The 10032-nt window shown below is 32.8% G+C and overlaps 1 non-coding gene across 1 annotated transcript; it reads right to left on the bottom strand.

Annotated features, from left to right (window-relative positions):
* Positions 1-9355: 9355 nt before the first annotated feature.
* On the bottom strand, positions 9356-9463 carry LOC112704664 (small nucleolar RNA R71). The gene has a single exon (XR_003155278.1). It is a non-coding gene; the product is annotated as a small nucleolar RNA R71 (small nucleolar RNA).
* Positions 9464-10032: the final 569 nt, after the last annotated feature.

Genomic DNA, 10032 nt, shown 5'->3' with positions numbered 1-10032 from the left:
TTTTTACTAAATCAATTTTTAATAACAATTGATGTGAATATTGCATATAAAAAAAATAATTTTAATATGATTGTATGATGATAGCTCAAGACAGCAGTATGAGCAATCTTGCTCAAAAATTTAAGAACAAAGAAGAACCACAAGAACATAAAAGAAGAGAGAATATACAAAATAAAATAAAAAAGATAACTAGTATTTGACAATATGTAAAATTCAAGTTACAGTACAAGAATGAAAGAGCTGTATGTATGTGTTTGAATATAAAGGTTATGAACTATCCAACTAAACAGGGAAGCACCAACAATTAGAGTGCAACTTAGCTAACATAGTTAACCAAATAATAATAATAATGACTAACATACTCTTGACATTCTGCTCAAACTTTCGTGGGGAGATATAGTCTAATTTTTTATGTTATGTTATGATACTAAAATAATTTGCCTCACAAAAACCATTTCATAAATCTCTTAGACATACACACACAAATACAAATACACCTATTTGGGCATAATCAACAGCAAAATAAAACTAAAAAATGGTACTCAATTAAGCCACCAAGTTTTCTCTTTGTCCTTTTTCATAATGTACAATAATTCAGATATTCATATATACACATTAAGGCTTGGTATTTTCCAAGCCACCCCTGGGTTCAGGAAGGAGGTCTTTCTCCTTATTAGTTTTATTCAGTGATGAGCTGAAGCAATACTCACTAAAATATCAAGATTCAGGATTCAGAAATTGGAAAAAAATTGAATCAGAATGTTAAATTGGGGAAGAAAATTTGGACAAAATCAATCGACCAATGTTATTCGAACCAAAATTCAGAAGGCATAGAGATGAAATTGATAAAAAATTGATTTGTCAACAGTCACTAAAATTAAATTGGGACAAGGGAAAAGAACGTACGAGAGAGAGGGAGAGGGGACGATCTGCAATGCACAACAGGGTAAGGGGGGAAGGTTGCCGACGACGACACCGGGATGGATGGCGGGGAGGACACCGATGACGTCACGGACATGCACGGCGGAAGGAGAAGACTTGGACGACCCTTTCCACTTTACCTTCGCGCGCAGGAGCTACACGGCGGACGGAGGAGACCAGTGATGGGGAAGAATGACGACACGGACGTGACGACTGGAACTGACGGAGGGAAGATTCACCACGGCGAGGGAAGGAGACCAGTGATTGGCGCCTTTACTCTGCTGGAGTTGGCTTTGCAAAAGGTGAAGGTTAATGGCGCCAATTAATTTTTGTTTGGGGATTTTAGTGAAACAAAACCCCCTCCCCTCATGGTTATTTGGCTGCTGTTGGGGCCAAAACCGCCTCAAGTCAAGTCAATTGGAGCGGAGCTTATTTACGCAACAAGAACCGCACCAATTCAACCAATTTGTAGAAATTTGAAAAAATACTGGTAATTTTTGGCTGCTAAGTCCCGTTTCTTTTGTAGTGTTAGATCAATCAAATCTTCGCAGAAGGATTGTAGATCTTGAAAAAAAAAAGAAAGAAAAAATAAGAAGAAAATTGAGAAAATGAGAGAAGGCTTAGAGAATTAAGAAGTAATCAATGAATGAAAGTTTGAAAGGCTTCAAAGATATTTGATTCTTGGAAGAACAATGTTTATGCTTTCTTATTTTAGCTAATGCAAAAATATTTCCACAACAAGTCATTTATAATCAAATTTCAATCCTTTGCTAATTTAATTTCTCTTAACCCAATTAATTGCCAATCTCTTGGTCAACTAATAATTAGGAGAAGATGTGAAGAATAGTTTTGATTTTAAACTACACAATATTAAAAAATGATCTCTAATTGAATTATATGTCACATATTTAAGACTAGTTCTAAATAATTGAAGATTATGAGATAAGTTTGAAGATAATTTTGAAATTGATTTTTCCAAAATAATAATAGAATCTAAGATTATTTTCCGATACTTCTAATTATTAGTGATGAAGAACGAAACTCAATCTTAAAAAGGAAAAAAGCATGAATTGAAATAAAGAAAAGACTCACGTTATAAATCCATAAACCAAACAAAGCTCCTAACCTTCAACAATAGAGGTTTAGTTACTCATGATAATGAAGAAAACTAAAGAGAAGAGAGAGATGCACGTCTGTGGCTTCACGTCCCTTTCTTGTGAACTTTGTTCACTTATTTATATTCTAAGTTCTATCTGAAATTCAAATTTAAAAACTAACTCTAACTTTAACTCTATGTCCCTAAGGTTTTTGAAGTCGGACACCTTAAACAATACACGAAGTTTATTTCCGTTAGATAATATAGACTCTCTCAAAAAAGTCCCTAAAAATTTTTAAAAACTTTAAAATAGTCCTTTTGAATTATTTATATATATATAATTATTTTTAAATTAATAAATTTTAATTTCTAATATTTTCGGTCTATTTATCTCAAATTTGATTCTTTATATACAAAATTTTTCTATGTATTTTTAAAATAAATTATAAATTAATCTTGAAAAGATATTTTTTTCAAAAGGAAATAAATTTTAAAATTAATAAATTCATGTTTATTTTTGACCATGTAAGATATTAATTTAATGTAATTTATAGGTGCCATATTCTATGATCATTTTTTAATGATAAAGAAGAAAATAAGCTATTGTTGTTTAAAGAAATAGGAGAACTTCCATTTCAATATCAAATTTTTCACATAAACAATTAAAAATATTTGTGCAAATGCTAACGGACACAACACTTTGGAACTTGCATGCAATGTAAATCAAGTCATCTATGAAGTCAAATTTGTAAGTGTTGGTCAACTGCAAGATCAACGTATATAATTTACAAACTTTCAATATGAAACTCTTCATACTTTGCAATATTTGAAGAAGAAATGTCTTGACAAATCCAAATATTCTATTCATATTCTTTAAAAAGTTTTGAAATTTCGTTGTTATAATGTTGCACAAAATAGGCTTAGAGTTAAAATTGTTTATACTACCACAGTTAGCAATTATGCTAAGAAAAATTTTTTTTTCACTTGGAAATATTTTTCTAAGTTTATTTGGTGCCAATATTGTAAGAGGTTAGGTATATAATGTAACACCCTAACTTTTAGCACCTCATGATCGTATTAAAAGTTTGAGCACTACTTACCTCCATTCCTTTAATTATATACTATGTTTATTTATTATTGAGCCTTCGTGAATACGAACAAAAACTCTTATTAAAAAAACGAAAGAAAACATTGTTTTAAACCACTTAATCACAAAAGTATATATATATTCACATAGCAATATATACATAGACTTATTCAAATAATCTCAATTACAAGTCCTACCCCTCTAAGGACAAAAATAATAGCCGACAGGGAAAAATAAATTCTAACAACTCAACTCGTGAATATAATCTTCTATGCTCATGTAGCTTCGGATTAAACCTTCACACCTGTAGTTGAAAATGGTGGAAATAAGGGATAAGAACTGGGGTTAGAAGTTAAGTTCGTTTCATTATGTGCTCAGTTAATAACAACAGTCAACAAAGTATAATCCAACTTAACAATTACAGAACATAGAATCCACTCACAAGCACACACAATCATAGAAAATACAATCACAAACAAATATGCGCAAACAAGTATGATGCATGTCTAGTCCTATACAGGCCATGAGCTCATGTGTCAGTTTGTTGCCTGATTTCCGACACTGATCCTGAGATAAGCGTTTCGTACCTCCGTCCTTATCTCTGCCAATGTCCTCTCCATGAGCGTTACGCATTGTCGTCCTCATGGGGGAACCTTCGTTTCGGTCTCTAGTGAGTGTTACGCATCGCCGTCCTCACTGAGACATCCCTATAGTATCAAGTGAGCGTTACGCATCGCCGTTCCCACTAGACACTTGGCACTAAGGCCCAAATAGCACTAAATTTATTTTTAATCTTTGCTCTCTACTCTAATGTGGTAGAGATCCCTTTAATTAATATCTTCTTTTCTATCTGCTCTACTGTGGTAGATGTTCATTAGATTCTTTTGATCTTTGTTTCCTACTCTTATGTGGCAGAGATTCCTTTAATTAATACATTCCATTCTCTTAAATTCTCTGCTCTCATGTGGTAGAAGTTCTTTAGTTTCTCTTATTCTTTTAATTCTTTTATTCTCTTTATTTATTCAATTATATTTCCACTTAACTCAGCAATCTTTGTCTGATTTTGGCATCCAATGTCATAACCTCTGTAAGCAATCTCTGTCTTACAGGTGCAACCATACCCTGAATTGGCTGATGTATCTCTGGAAAGCAAATCTCGGTGGACTCACCATCACATCTCTGTTTATCTCATTTTCTTTTCTTTTTTTCTTTCTTTTCTTTTCTTTCTTATCATTCTACAATATAAATTATCTTTGCATTATTCCCTTGCCTTTCCCTAATGTCTTTTGAAAAAGAATCATAAGATTCTTAGATTAGTTGTGTCCTCTAAAGTTTTTAAGATTTCTTCTGTTTACTCTTCTCTAACTTAAATATTCTTAATAAAATGATAAAAATAATATAAATAAGATAATTTAAATATTAAATAATAAATATATATTTTCTTAAAATTTAGTTTATAAAATCTTATTTTTAAATTTTTATTAATTACTTTCTAAATCACGAATATTTTAATATTTTATTTTTAACTTTAATATTTTATAAAATTATATTTGAACCCTCACTTATTTTCATATTTATAAAAATAACTCTAAACTTTTACAAATATCCATTTTACCCTTGAACTTTACTTATCACCAAAAATACTTGAAAATTTATATAATTATAAATTTAACTTTATCTTTCTATAAAATTATAGTTTTCACTCTAAAAAAAAAATAAAAGATCTTGGCTGTTCTCTTTATCCTAAAAAAAAATCTCCCTTTATTTCTCATAAAAATTTCACTTGATATATAACTTCGTTTTCAAGTTTTTTTATTACCGATTTTTTTCAGCTTTTACTTTAATCTTTCAACCACCAAATCTCATCATTTTTCTCAAAACACCACATCACAATAGTCCCAAAATTATTAAAACAGACACCACTGAGCTGTTCCTGATGAGCGGATATTTTATACGCTTTTTGGCATTATTTTCACATAGTTCTTGGTATGTTTTGTTTAGTTTTCATTAAGTTTTTATAGGTTTTAGTGTTAAATTCACATTTTTAGATTCTACTATGATTTTTTGTGTTTTTGAGCAATTTCATGTATTTTCTGGCTGAAATTGAGAAGCTATAGCAAAAATCTGATTCAGAGACAGAGAAAGCACTGCAGATGCTGTCCAGATCTAATCTCTTTGCACTTGGAAGACCTTTTTCTGGAGCTACAGATGTTCAAATGGAGTATTCTCAACGGCTATAGAAAGCTAACTTCCAGCGCTTTTCTGCAATGTATAATAGTTTATACGTTGCTTTAGATTAGAAGGCCCAAAACTGGCGTCCAGCGCCCACAAAGCAGAGACCAGCGTCAAAATGCCTAAAGAGGACCCCCTAGCCAGTGTTTAACACCCTAGAGGCCTCATAGCACGTGGATCTCATCAAAGCTCAGCTCAAACATTCACCAAGTGAGCCCCAAAAGGTGAATTTAGCACTACAAAGACTGTTTTACCTTTACTAGTAATTTGTTTAGTATTTAAGAGATTAGATCTATGTTATTTGAACTTTTTTTTTGACCTTTTTATAGATCTTACACATTTTACCATTGTATTTTTCTTTTAGTATGAGTTTCTAAACCTCCTAGGTTAAGGGGAGGAGCCTGTTGAGTCCTATGAATTAATTAAAGTATTATTGTTTTTTCTTCGATCCGTGTTTGATTTATTTCTAAGATGTATACTCGTTCTTCAACATGGTGAATAGGATAACCAGTGACAATCAGCTCTGTTCATCATACTAAGACAACTGTGCCTGACTACCACCCATGTCTACTTGGGTTCGTGTGAATACGTGACTGAAAAGCGCGAACCGCCAGCTTGATTATACTTATCTCAGACGGCTAATCCACGACTTCGTTGAGAACTTTTCGAGACACTAAATCAGCCAATTTCTAGGGAGATTAGGATCTTCGTGGTAAAGGCTAGAGCCCAAAGAAGCAGCATTCTCTGATCTGGAAGATTTGACCTTGCTTGTGGCATTTTGAGTAGGATCGCCAAGATAATGAACTGCTAGAGCTTCACCCTCCATCAGATTGGATGATCACGGCCAATGGCGTTTAATATGGAGTAGAGGAGATTGATGACCACGGCCTATAGCATTGATCACATACAACCTACCATAGAAGAAATCACTCACAAGCAAAGAAGACAGTTGTAAGAGCCATATTTTTCACGAATAAAATCATTTAATTGTCCAAATTAAATTTTGAAAAGTTAGGATGATAATTTGGGGATTTAAATATGATTTTCAGACTCAGTAGGTCGTTCCGAGTCAGAAAATGTGTTTTCTGTAAAAAATCGTAAAAAACTGCGAACCAGCAGTTGAACCGGTTGAACCGGTTCAAGTCTGCCTAGTGCTGCGCGAGAAAAAGTGAAAATAGTCAAAAACCTTAGAAAAATATTAGAAGTCGAAAACTGGACGTTAATTTTAAAGGTTTAGCCCAAAGTTGGGCCAAACGAGCTAAAAATGCTAACGGGTTAGACCGGGCCCAAGTTGGACCCAAGCCCAACATATATAAGGCCACTTAAGTGGCAAACTCAGCCATTCTTACCCATTTCTAGCAGCAGCAACGTGGAATAGAAGAGAGGAGAGGTGAGGGTTTCTTCACTGTTCATCTTCTCCTTCTTTCTCTTATAACTTGAGCTACAAAGCTCCAATTTGCGTGTCGTCAGCGGCTACGCGTTCCTTGTGAAGAGCTCTAAAAAATCCATATAAGAAACTGGTAAGAAAAGCTCAAATCCCTCTCAGTTTCTCTCATCTAAATTTCGGGTTTATTATGGCTTTGGGTTAAATGAGTTTTTGTGATTTTGGATGTTTAGGTTTGCTCTAATCCTTGCTTAGCATTGGATTTTTGTTATCAAATCTGTTGGAAAAGGTAAGAGCCACTAAACCCTTGTGATGTTATGTTTAAAGGAAACCCTAGGTTGATTTGTGATGGTTTATGCATATATAGCTTGATTATTGTGAGTTTGGAGCTTGTTGGTGCTTGTTGGAGTTACATTGGTGGTTGAATTTTGGTTGAAAGCTCATTTGGTTCATATTGGGAGTCGGACAAGATATGGTTTCGGTTTCCTCTATGTAGTATATAATATTCATGGACACTTAGGCTAGTGATCCATAGGATAGGATTGGATTTGAATGGTTGATAAGTTGTTGGATGTTAGTGTATGATGATGTTTGATGAAATGATGATTTTGAGTTTGATATTGATGATTAATAGTGATATGATGAGAATAAATGATTTGTGAAGTTGAAGAGTGAATTATGTTGATAAATGTGATATTGGTGTTGATTGATTGGTAAGGTAGTTGGAAAATTATTAATGAAGTTTGATATATGAGACATATTGATGTGATGTTGGGAATGAGAAAAGATGAAGGAAAAGTGTGATAAACTTGGTGTAATATGTCATAGAGTGTTGATTGTGATGAGAATTGGATTTTGGAATGGTTTGGGTTGGTTTGGTTGTGTTTTATAATGGAAATTGAGGAAGTGGTGATTTTGGGTAAAAGTTGGTTTTTGAGGAACGTTGTCTAGTCATAACTTTTGCCTCAATTTTCAAAATTTGATGAAACTTGTCTAAAATTAAAGATCTTTGAAAACTTTTTTTATTGATATAAAGTTTGCAAAATTTGGAATTTTGTAGAGGAAGTTATGATCATTCAAGGTGGGTGTTGAAAATTTAAAATTCTGCAAAGTTACATTAAAAATTCAAAAGTAAAAAAAAAATATCTTTTCCTTATTCTACTTATAATTTTCGAAATTTTGAATTGACTTGGTCAAAAATTTTTAAAATTTAGTTGTTTCTTGTTAGTCAAGTCAAAATTTCAATTTAAAAACTTTATCTTTTCAAATCTTTTTCAAAAATCAATTCTTTTTCATTTTTTTATGATTTTCGAATTTCATTCTTAAAATTTTTTCAAAATCTTTTTCTTAATTTTATTTCATATTTTCGAAAATCCTTGCTAACAATTAATGTTTTGATTCAAAAATTTCAAATTTGTTACTTTCTTGTTAAGAAATATTCAATCTTTGAATTCTAGAATCATATCTTTTAGTTTCTTGTTAGTCAAGTCATCAACTTTAATTTTAAAAATCAAATATTTTTAATTTCTTTTTCAATTCTTTTTCAAAATAAATTTCAATCATATCTTTTTAAAATTTTAATTTCAAAATCTTTTTCTAACTTCTTATCTTTTCAAAATTTATTTTCAAATCTTTTTCAACTAACTACTTGACTTGTTTGTTTTAATTTTAAAAAGTTTGCTATTTCCTATCTTTTTCAAAACCACCTAACTACTTTTCCACTTCTAATTTTGGAAAATCACTAACCACTTTTTCAAAAATCTTTTTAATGTACTAAATGTTTTAAATTTTAATTTTATTTTATTTCTTTTTCAAATTTTTGAAACTAACTTAATTAATTAAATAAAAATAAAAATATTTTTCTTTTCCCTATTTTAAAATTCGAATACTCTCCCTCATCTCCTTCTTTTTATTTAATTGCTAACACTTCTCTTCTACTCATAATTCGAACCCCCCTCTCTCCTCTCTGTTCGAATTACTCATCTCCTCTCTCTCTCATTCTTCTATTCTTCTATTCTTATACTCACATAAAGGAATCTCTATACTGTGACATAGAGGATTCCACTACCCTCTTTGTTCTCTTCTTTTTCATATGAGTAGGAACAAGGATAAGGACATTCTTGTTGAAGCTAATCCTGAACCTAAAAGGACGCTGAAGAGGAAGCTAAGAGAAGCTAAAGCATAACACTCCGGAGAGGACCTTACAGAAAATTTCAAAAAAGAGGCAAACATGGCAGCCGAACCTGAGAACAATGGTGGAGATGCAAGGAAGATGCTTGGTGACTTTACTACACCAACTTCCAACTTCTATGGAAGAAGCATCTTAATTCCTGCAATTGGAGCAAACAACTTTGAGCTTAAGCCTCAATTAGTTTCTCTAATGTAGCAGAATTGCAAGTTTCATGGACTTTCATTGGAAGATCCTCATCAGTTCTTAGCTGAATTCTTGCAAATATGTGACACTGTTAAGACCAATGGGGTTGATCCCGAGGTCTACAGACTTATGCTTTTCTCCTTTGTTGTAAGAGATAGAGCTGGGATATGGTTGGGCTCACAACTTAGGGAAAGCCTGAACTCTTGGAAAAAGTTGGTCAATGCTTTCTTGGCCAAATTTTTTCCACCTCAAAAGATGAGCAAGCTTAGAGTGGAAGTCCAAACCTTCAGACAGAAGGAAGGTGAATCCCTCTATGAAGCTTGGGAAAGATACAAGCAATTGATCAGAAGGTGTCCTTCTGACATGCTTTCAGAATGGAGCATCTTATGTATATTCTATGATGGTCTGTCTGAATTGTCCAAGATGTCATTGGACCACTATGCTGTTGGTTCTCTTCATCTGAAGAAAACCTTTGCAGAAGTCCAAGAACTCATTGAGATGGTTGCAAATAACCAGTTCATGTACACTTCTGAAAGAAATCCTGTGAATAATGGGATGACTCAGAAGAAAGGAGTTCTTGAGATTGATACTCTAAATGCCATATTAGCTCAGAACAAAATATTGACTCAACAGGTCAATATGATTTCTCAGAATCTGACGGGATTGCAAGCTGCATCCGACAGTACTAAAGAAGCCTCCTCTGAAGGACAAGCTTATGACCCTGAGAATCCTGCAATGGAAGAGGTGAAGTACATGGGAGAACCCTATGGAAACACCTATAATCCATCATGAAGGAATCATCCAAATTTCTCATCGAAGGATCAACAGAAGCCTCAACAAGGCTTCAATAATAATAATGGTGGGAGAAATAGGTTTGGCAATAGCAAGCCTTTTCCATCATCTTCTCAGCAACAAACAGAGAGTTCTGAGCAGAGCCT

This window comes from Arachis hypogaea, chromosome 7 (assembly GCF_003086295.3).
Source record: "Arachis hypogaea cultivar Tifrunner chromosome 7, arahy.Tifrunner.gnm2.J5K5, whole genome shotgun sequence".
Classification (NCBI taxonomy): Eukaryota; Viridiplantae; Streptophyta; class Magnoliopsida; order Fabales; family Fabaceae; genus Arachis; species Arachis hypogaea.
The sequence above is the reverse complement of the archived record's forward strand: the minus strand, read 5'-3'. Positions and strand labels throughout refer to the sequence as shown.